The following is a 9817-nucleotide window of genomic DNA, read 5'->3' on the forward strand; positions in this document are numbered from 1 at the left end:
TCTACCTTTTGTGAGTTGATTTTTCAGCGAACCTTCAGAGGGTGAAGGGGAAGTTTCCCTCGGTCCCTACAAGTCATATGCATGTTTGCAGGGGGGTAGAGGCTTCCACCCTCTGCAGGGGCCCCGAAGCCGGGACTGTACTTTCTCAGCATCCCTTGCAGCTGATGGGGAGCCTGTGACCAAGGATAAGCTGGGGAACCAATTCCCCTCAGACTTTGGTTTGAGGGCAAGTGAGGCCAACAAGGAAATAACAAGAAGATCTTAATCCTGGGGTGGAGCAGACTCCAGCATCCAGGGCCAGTGGTGCTGGCCGTTCTGGCGTGAGTGTTTGTCCTGCAGGGCCTGAGGAGGCTATGTCCTCACCAGACCAGCTCTACAGTGAGCTTTGGCCCCTGTTCATGCTGCAGTTGCCTTGACCCAGCTTCTTTCCTGAGCCTGGTTATCCTGCCTTCCTGATAGTTCTGGGAGGTACCTGTGACCTTCCAATAAACTCCTTTTCTGTTTAGGTCTAGGGATGCTTTCTGTTGATTTCAACTGAAAAGCCTAACAATTCAGCCACAGACAAGGGCAGAGGTGGAGGCCTCAGTCCTACTTGTCTCAGTGTTACAGCCTAACAGGTTCTTTTTGTCTGCTGCACAGATAAAGTCAATTCACTGAGACAGTGGTGTTGCAGCAGAGAAAGAGTTTATCATGAGTCAGTCAAGTGGAAGGAAGGGAGATTTTTCTCAAATCCACCTCCCCAAGAACTTGGAAGTTAGGGTTTTTAAGAATAATATGGTGTTGGGGGCTAGGGAAGGGGCGCTGCTGGCTGGGTATGAAATAATAGAAGTGTCCAAACTGTCTTCTCTGTGCTGAGTCAGTTTCTGGGTGGGGGATCACAGTGATACAGAAGGGCTGGGCTCCCAGATAAACCCCACACTTAAGCCTGGAACTCTAGCCCTAAATAAAAACAGCTGACCCCGTTTTCCTACCCAAATGTTGCCTTTTTGGCCTGCTCCGCCCCTATCCTGTGCCCATAAAAGACTTCAGCTGGCAGAGCAACACAAGCAGCTAAGTTTTGAGGATACAAGCAACTGAGCGGCGAGCAGAGAAGCATCTGAGCGTCAGAGACTACAGATAGACGCGGCTAACTTCAGACATTCAAGTGGCCTGATTCTTCCTGGATGCCGGATGGACAGAAACTGGGTGCTGAGCGGGCAGGGGCTGCCACCTTGACCCTCCGCTGAGCTGGTTGGTACTTGGCTGTCCCTGGATGGCAGAGCTGAAAAAGCATCGGTTGTAACACTCTTGGACGCTGCTGCGGGGCTGCACAGAGCCTGCTCCCACCAGAAAGGAGTGAGTGGTTGGTTCCAGCATTTGTTCGCTCGTTACTGCACTCACTCGCTCACGTGCCCCCTCCCAAAAGGAGTGGCCAGCGACGGGCTGAGTTAAAGGAGCCACTCCAGTTCCTGCCCGTGAAGGGGGGTCAAGGGAACTATCCCATCTCATCAGGATGGGCTGAGTCAGCTCCTTGGTATAAGTCACAATCCAGGTGGCTTCCTTTGGTCTGCCCACATGCAAATGTCTGAAAAATATCTGAGAAAGACCAATCTTAGGTTTTGAAAATAGTGATGTTATCTATAGAAGCAACTGGGGAAGTTACAAATCTTGTGGCCTCTGGCTACATGACTCCTGAGCATCAAGGAATTACAGAAGAATGGCTGGTTATCATTTAACTATGCCTACATTTTAGTGGAATTCATGCCCCTCCCATAATCCTATCATTGTGGCCTTTTATTAGTCTTACAAAGGTGGTTTTAGTCCCCAGAGGGGTCAGTTCTGGGAAGGGACTGCTGTCATCCTTGTTCAAAGTTAAACTATAAACTAAATTCCTCCCATAGTTAGCTTGGCCTGGGCCCAGCCAGATTTCTTTTTTTTTTTTTTTTTGAGATGGAGTCTTGCTGTGTTGTCCAGGCTGAAGTGCTGTGGCATGATCTTGGCTTATTGCAACCTCCGCCTCCCAGGTTCCAAAAATGATGTTTGTGGAGAATGAAGTCTTGCTGTGTTGTCCAGGCTGGTTTTGAACTCCTGGGCTCAAGTCATCCTCCCACCTCTGCCTCCTAAAGTGCTGGGACCATAGGCGTTAGCCACCACGCCCAGCCTAGGTTTCAATTAGATTTAGATTGAAGTTAGTTTTGAAAACACACATTTTGAAAATTGTTGATAATTCCCTTCTTCTTTGCAAAACATTTAATTATTTATTTACTATGGATGAGACATACATATGGGAATGAATGTATGGTGAAAATTCTCTCTCACCAGACCCCACATACCCAATTTCACTTCCACAGAGGAAGCCCCTGGTACCAGTTTCTGTGTCTTCTTCCAGAAACATAGGCCGTGCAAATACGAGCTCTGTGAGTGTGTGTTTACATGTGTCTTTGTATTTTTGCTTTATTCGCTTAACGATATATCTCAGAGCTTGTTTCTTTCATAGCTGCATGTATGCATTTGGTTTTCTCATATATATATATTTTAGAGTCTCACTCTGTCGCCTAGGCTGGAGTGCAGTGGCTCGATCTCAGCTCACTGCAACCTCTGCCTCCCAGGTTCCAGCGATCCTCCTACCTCAGACGCCCGAGTAGCTGGGATTACAGGCATGCGCAACCACACCTAGCTAATGTTTGTATATTTAGTAGAGACGGGTTTCTCCATATTGGTCAGGTTGGTCTCAAACTCCCGACCTCAGGTGATCCACCTGTCTTGGCCTCCCAAAGTGCTAGGATTACAGGTGTGAGCTACCATGCCTAGCCTCTCCCTTTCTTCCTTCCTTCCTTTCTCTCTCTCTCTCTTTCCTTCCTTCTTTCCTTTTTTTTCTTTTTCTTTTTCTTTTTCTTTTTCTTTTTTTTTTTTTGACAAAGTCTTGCTCTGTTGCCCAGGCTAGAGTGCAGTCACGAGATCACAGGATCCTCCCACCTCAGCCTGCTAAGTAGCTGGGACTACAGGGACAGGCCACTGCGTCTGGGTAATTTTTAAATTGTTTGTAGAGACATGATCTGGTTATGTTGCCCAGATAGCTGGTCTCGAACTCCTGGGCTTTAAGCAATCTTCCTGCCTTGGCCTCCCAAAGTGTTTTTTTGTTTTTGTTTGTTCGTTTGTTTTTGAGACGGAGTCTCACTCTGTCGCCCAGGCTGGAGTGCAGTGGCGCGATCTCAGCTCACTGCAAGCTCCGCCTCCCGGGCTCATGCCATTCTCCTGCCTCAGCCTCCAGAGTAGCTGGGACTACAGGCGCCCGCCACCACGCCCGGCTATTTTTTGTATTTTTAGTAGAGACGGGGTTTCACCGTGTTAGCCAGGATGGTTTCGATCTCCTGACCTTGTGATCCGCCCACCTCGGCCTCCCAAAGTGCTGGGATTACAGGTGTGAGCCACCATGCCCGCCCCCAACGTGTTGTGATTATAGGCGTGAGTTACCGTGCCCAGCCTCAGATTTCTTTTTAGCTCATTTTTCCATGTGAGACCCAGAGAGCTGGGGGGCCCACTCAAGGCCTTGCCAAAGGCCAGAAGCCAGTGCAGACCAGAACCCAGATATCCCATTTCCCACCCACCACTGGCCAAAGGGTTAATGGCTGTTGGCAGACACAATGTTTTTGTTTTTTATTGATTTGTGTGTTTACATTTGACTTCCCAAAAGGGTCTGAGGCAACTGCCACTGAGGTATTAGGACTTGTGTTTGCTTTTACCACACTCCCTCCTGCTTGGAGGGAACCCAGACAGTCTGAGTCTTCACAGCCAAGCTAGAATGGAGTCAAGCTGCAGCCCAGGGCCAAGGCCGAGGGAGGCACCAAGAGCCAGGGGCCAAACCAGATCCATCATATTTGCCATCAGGCCAAGTACCATGTCACCACCACAGCCAGGTGTGAGCTACAGGCTCAAGAGCCAGGCCAAGCAGAGAGTGTCCAGGGCACACACCCCACCAATCCCCAGAATATGGCCCCTTCTGATACTCAGCCCAGCTCTGGGCTCAATCTTACCTGGAGGCAGATATCTAATGGATGGAGAGGCCAGGCGCGGCGGCTCACGCCTGTAATCCCAGCACTTTGGGAGGCCAAGGTGGGTGGATCCTCTGAGGTCAGGGGTTTGAGACCAACCTGGCCAACATGGTGAAACCCCGTTTCTACTAAAAATAGAAAAATTAGCTGGGCGTAGTGGCACATGCCTGTAATCCCAGCCACTCGGGAGCCTGAGGCACGAGAATACTTAAATGTGGGAGGTGGAAGTTGCAGTGAGCCGTGATCGCTCTGTCATCCAGCCTGGGTGACAGAGCAAGACTCCGTCTCCAAAAAACAAACAAAGAAACAAACAAAAAGAAATGGAGAGCTGAGGATAAAGGTAGGAAACTTGTGACCCAGGAAACTGGAATAGTCAGAGAAGGTACAAAGGCGAAGGAGCTGATGAAAGTCAGGCTCAGGCAGGTTGCGGTGGCTCACGTCTGTAATCCCAGCACTTTGGGAGGCCGAGGCAGGGGGATCACTTGAGATCAGGAGTTTGAGACCAGCCTGACCAGCATGGTGAAACCCTGTCTCTACTAAAAATACAAAATACAAAATTAGCCAGGCGTGGTGGCGCGTGCCTGTAATCCCAGCTACTTGGGAGGCTGAGGCAGGAGAATCGCTTGAACCCGGGAGGTGCCGTTTGCAGTGAGCCAAGATCACATCACTGCACTCCGGACTGAGCAACAAAAGTGAAACTCTGTCTCAAAAAAAAAAAAAAGAAAAGAAAAAACCAAGAGCAAAACTTCGTCTCAAAAAAAAAAAAAAGAAGGTCAGGCTCAGGATTGCCCACCCAGCCTTGCAACCCCACCAAGCCCCGCCCTGTTATCAGGCTGGGTCCTCTCTTCCCTCGTCCAGAGGGGAATGGAAGAGGTGCGGAGACAGGAGGTCATTTTGGAGACCCAGGTTTGAATTCTGGTGCCTCCATATCTTGCCTGTGGCATTTGAGCAAAATCATTCACTCATCTATGCAACAAATATTTATTGAGCAACTACTATGGTAAGGCATTAGCCAGGTTCTAGGGAACAAAGATGAGTAAACCACCATCCCCACCCCTATGACATGACAGTAGGAGAGTCAGATGAGCCCAGATGGTAACATTATGAGGTAGTGGTGTGGCTGGGGCAAAAACAGGCATCTGTGGAGCTCAGAGGGAGCCCCTAACCAGAGAGAGAAGGCCCAGGTAGAGTCTCTTGGGGAATTCCCTGGGACCACCCATTCATTCAACAAATACATAAAGTGCCTACTGTGTGTCAGGCACTAAGCAAGACACCAGAGAAACAACAAGTCTGTCTACAAGACAGACTTGGCCCCTGCACCAGTAGAACTTCACGGTTGAGTGAGGGAGGAAGACCAGAAGTGTGAGTTGTGAGAAATGAAATGATGGAAACACAGCATTGTCATCAAGACTAACACAGGGGATACATACATGGGACAGGGGACGTGAGGCAGAATGTTGTGATGTTGGACCAAAATTAGAGTGTCCTTGTGAACTTATGTAATATGTATCTATCCTATCTTTGTCTGCTAAAAGGCCTCACTTCCAGGAATGCTGAGTTTACCCGGTGCCCAGATCTTAGCTGCTAAATATCCTTCTCCATGAAAGGGCACCGTTCCTTGAAGAAATGGCTTCTTATCTCAGGGCTGGTGCTGAGGAAGTACAAGGAGCAGCTGGAACATCTTATTATGAAAGAAAGGAACGGAAGGATGGAAGGAACAGAGGGAGGCTGGGAAAGAGGGGAAGGAAGGAGTATAACATTTCTATATGAAGTCTATTTGTGATACCAAGCTTGGTAATATAATGAATGAACCAGCTTAAATATAGCACATTTATGTTCTTAAAATAACCGGTGGAGGAAACTAGAAGGCAGAATGGTAAGAGGCCAAGGAAAGAGGGCTTCAGAATGAGAGTGGGAAACAATCGTAGAGGCTGCAAATAAGTAAGATGAGGGCCAAGGTGTATCTGCTGGATTTAGTACAAGAGAGACCTGTGGTAATGACCAACCATGTGCAGTCCATGTTCACTGGGGAAGTGGGGAGAAGAGGACAAGAGGGTCATCAGTGAAGAGATGGTAGGTAAAGTCTGGGGAAGATCCCAGGATGATGGCATATACCTGTAATCCCAGCTACTTGGGAGGCTGAGACAGGAGGATTCCTTGAGCCCAGGAATTTGAGACCACCCTAGGCAACATAACAGGACCCTGTCTCACATAAACAAACAAACAAACAAACAAACAGATAAATACAGACAGACATACATCTAGGGAAGACAGAGGTGGCAGGTAGAAGTGGAAAGAGAAAGAAGCCCAGGACAGGGATTTGAGTTGTTTGATTGACCGATTAAAGCTTAAATAAAGCTTAAGAATTTTGACCAAAAGTGAGTGTGGTAGTGGCTTGGGGGTGGCATTTAGTCCTCTCTTGGGTCTGTTAGCAACTCATCCTGGTTTTTCCAGAACTGTCCTGGTTTTAGCATTGAAAGTACCTCATCCTGGGAACCTCCTCAGTCCCGGCAAACTGGGATGGTCACTGTCCACTCTCAGGCTGTAACTATCACCATATTCAGTAGTCACAGCCAGACTGGGAAGGCTAGGCCATATTTATTCATTCAACAAATTTTGCTGGCCCTGGAAATACAATGCCTGCAAAGCATACACAGTCTCTACCCTTACAGACTACGTGAAATTCTTTATTTGCATTTAAGTGATTTTTTTTTTGAGACGGAGTTTCACTCTTGTTGCCCAGGCTAAAGTACAATTGCACGATCTCAGATCACTGTGACCTCTGCCTTCTGGGTTCAAGCGATTCTCCTGCCTCAGCCTCCCAAGTAGCTGGGATCTCGGCTCACTGCAACCTCCGCCTCTTGTGTTCAAGCTATTCTCCTGCCTCAGTCTCCTGAGTAAGTGGGACTACAGGCGTGCGTCACCACACCCGGATAATTTTTGTATTTTTAGTAGAGACGGGGTTTCAGCATGTTGGCCAGGCTGGTCTCAAACTCCTGACCTCAAGTGACCCACCCACGTCAGTATCCCAAAGTGCTGGGATTACAGGCGTGACCACCAGGCACGGCCTTGCATTTAAGTGATACTAATCAAGCTGGATATCCAAAAAGAAAAACAAAACACAAAATGACAAAGCCTTTTTTTCCTTTAGTATCTTGGTTGAAAATGTGAAAAGTAAGAAAAGTGTAAAAAGGCAGGAATAAAAAATGTTGGCAGATTTCCTTTCAGTATTTTTCCTGCTTGTTTCCCAAGTTACTTCCTATCAGTGTCCTAAAAAATGCAAGTTAATTTTAACTTTGGCCGCAAACCAAGAACAAAAAGGTTAAGTGTATTGAATTAATTTTTCAAGCCAAAGTTAAAGGATCTGAGGATGATCTGCTGTCTCCAAGGCTCCAGTCCCTGTTTTTTTCCTTTAGCAGGTGTGATCACACGCTGGCCGAGGTGAGTAATGACATTCCCTCTCCTCAGCAGGCTTCCTGCTGTACAATTTTTTTCTTTTTACAAATTAAAATGCTACATTCACCTGATAATAAAAATCAAGTAGAGGCCGGGTGCGGTGCCTCACGCCAGTAATCCCAGCACTTTGGGAAGCTGAGGCGGGTGGATCACCTGAGGTTGGGAGTTCGAGACCAGCCTGACCAACATGGTGAAACCCCGTCTCTTCCAAAAATACAAAAATTAGCCTGGCATGGTGGCGGATGCCTGTAATCCCAGCTACTCAGGAGGCTGAGACAGGAGAATCGCTTGAACCCGGGAGGCAGAGGTTGCAGTGGGCTGAGATCACACCATTGCACTCCAGCCTGGGCGACGAGAGTGAAACTCCATCTTAAAAAAATAATAGGCCAGGCGCGGTGGTTCACGCCTGTAATCCCAGCACTTTGGGAGGCCAGGGCGGGTGGATCATGAGATCAAGAGTTTGAGACCAGCCTGGCCAAAATGGTGAAACCCTGTCTCTACTAAAAATACAAAAATTAGCCAGGCATGGTGGTGCGTGCCTGTAATCCCAGGTACTCGGGAGGCTGAGGCAGGAGAATCACTTGAACCTGGGAGGCAGAGGTTGCAGTGAGCCAAGATTGTGCCACTGTACACCAGCCTGGGTGACAGAGCGAGACTCCGTCTCAAAAAAAAAAAAAAAAAAAAAAAAAGTCAAAATTGTGGGCATTTGCAGTCTTTGCTGCCATTAAGTCTTCTGGATTTTTCTACAGGTTGACTCTAAAAGTTGAAATCCAGTCAAAGATATTTACATTATTATGGCCACCTGAACATTGTTTAAGCTCAGGCCAGACAATGGGCTGGAATTACACTTGCTTCTCCACACACTCCATCCCATAATCCATGTGTCACTCAAAGGACAATGTGGCAAGCAAGCACTAAGGCCTTAAATTGATACTGTATCAATTAAATACAATTATGTTGTGTTATAGCTTGTGTTTCATTTATTTTATTTTATTTTTTATTTTTATTTTTTTGAGAGATGAGCTCTCGCTCTGTCACCCAGGCTGGAGTGCAGTGGCACAATCTCGCCTCACTGCAACCTCTGCCTCCCAGGTTCAAGTGATTCTCCTGCCTCAGCCTCCCGAGTACCTGGGATTACAGGCGTGCGCCACCATGCCTGGCTAATTTTCGTATTTTTAGTAGAGACAGGGTTTCACCATGTTGGCCAGGCTGATCTCAAACTCTTGATCTCATGATCCACCCGCCTTGGCCTCCCAAAGTGCTGGGATTACAGGCGTGAGCCACTGCACCCGGCCTATTTATTTTATTTCAAGCAATTCTCCTGCCTCAGCTTCCCAAGTAGCTGGGACTTAAGGCGTGTGCCACCATGCCCAGCTAATTTTTGTATTTTTTAGTAGAGATGGTGTTTCACTACATGTTGGCCAGGCTGGTCTCAAACTCCTGACCTCAGGTGATCCACCCACCTTGGCCTCCCAAAGTGCTGGGATTACAGGCATGAGCCACTGTGCCCAGCCTATTTATTTTCTTTTTTATAGAGACAGGGTCTCACTCTGCTGCCCAGGCTTCGGTTCAATGGGGTGATCATAGCTCACTGCAGCCTCAAACTCCTGGGATCAAGTGATCCTCCTGACTTAGCCTCCACAGTAGCTGGGACTACAGGGGCATGCCATCGCACCTGGATAATTTTTCTTGTATTTTTTGTAGAGATGGAGAGGGGTTCTCACTATTTTGCCCAGGCTGGTCTTGAACTCCTGGACTCAAGAGATCCTCTCGTCTCAACCTCTTAAAGCTCTAGGGTTACAGGCATGAGCCGTGATGCCCAGCCCGTATTTATTTATTTTTATTTTATTATTTATTTATTTATTATCTTTTTTTTTTTTTTTTTGAGACAGGGTCTTGCTCTGCAGCCCAAGCTGGAGTTCAGCGCCCAGATCATAGCTCATGGCAACCTGGAATTCCTGGGCTCAAGTGATCCTCCTGCCTCAGTTTCACAAGTAGCTGGGACTACAGGTGCACACCATGATGCCCAGCCTGTTTCATTGCTTTTTTTTTTTGAGATGGAGTCTTGCTCTGTCGCCCAGGCTGGAGTGCAGTCATGCGATCTCGGCTCATTGCAACCTCCACCTCCCGGGTTCAAGCAATTCTCTGCCTCAGCCTCCCGAGTAGCTGAGATTACAGGTGCCCGCCACCGTGCCCGGCTAATTTTTGTTTTTTTAGTAGAGACGGGGTTTCACCATCTTGGCCAGGCTAGTCTTGAACTCCTGACCTCATGATCCACCAGCCTTGGCCTCCCAAAGTGCTGGGATTACAGGCGTGAGCCACCGCAACTG

Source organism: Pongo pygmaeus, chromosome 19, assembly GCF_028885625.2.
Source record: "Pongo pygmaeus isolate AG05252 chromosome 19, NHGRI_mPonPyg2-v2.0_pri, whole genome shotgun sequence".
In the NCBI taxonomy this organism is placed as follows: Eukaryota; Metazoa; Chordata; class Mammalia; order Primates; family Hominidae; genus Pongo; species Pongo pygmaeus.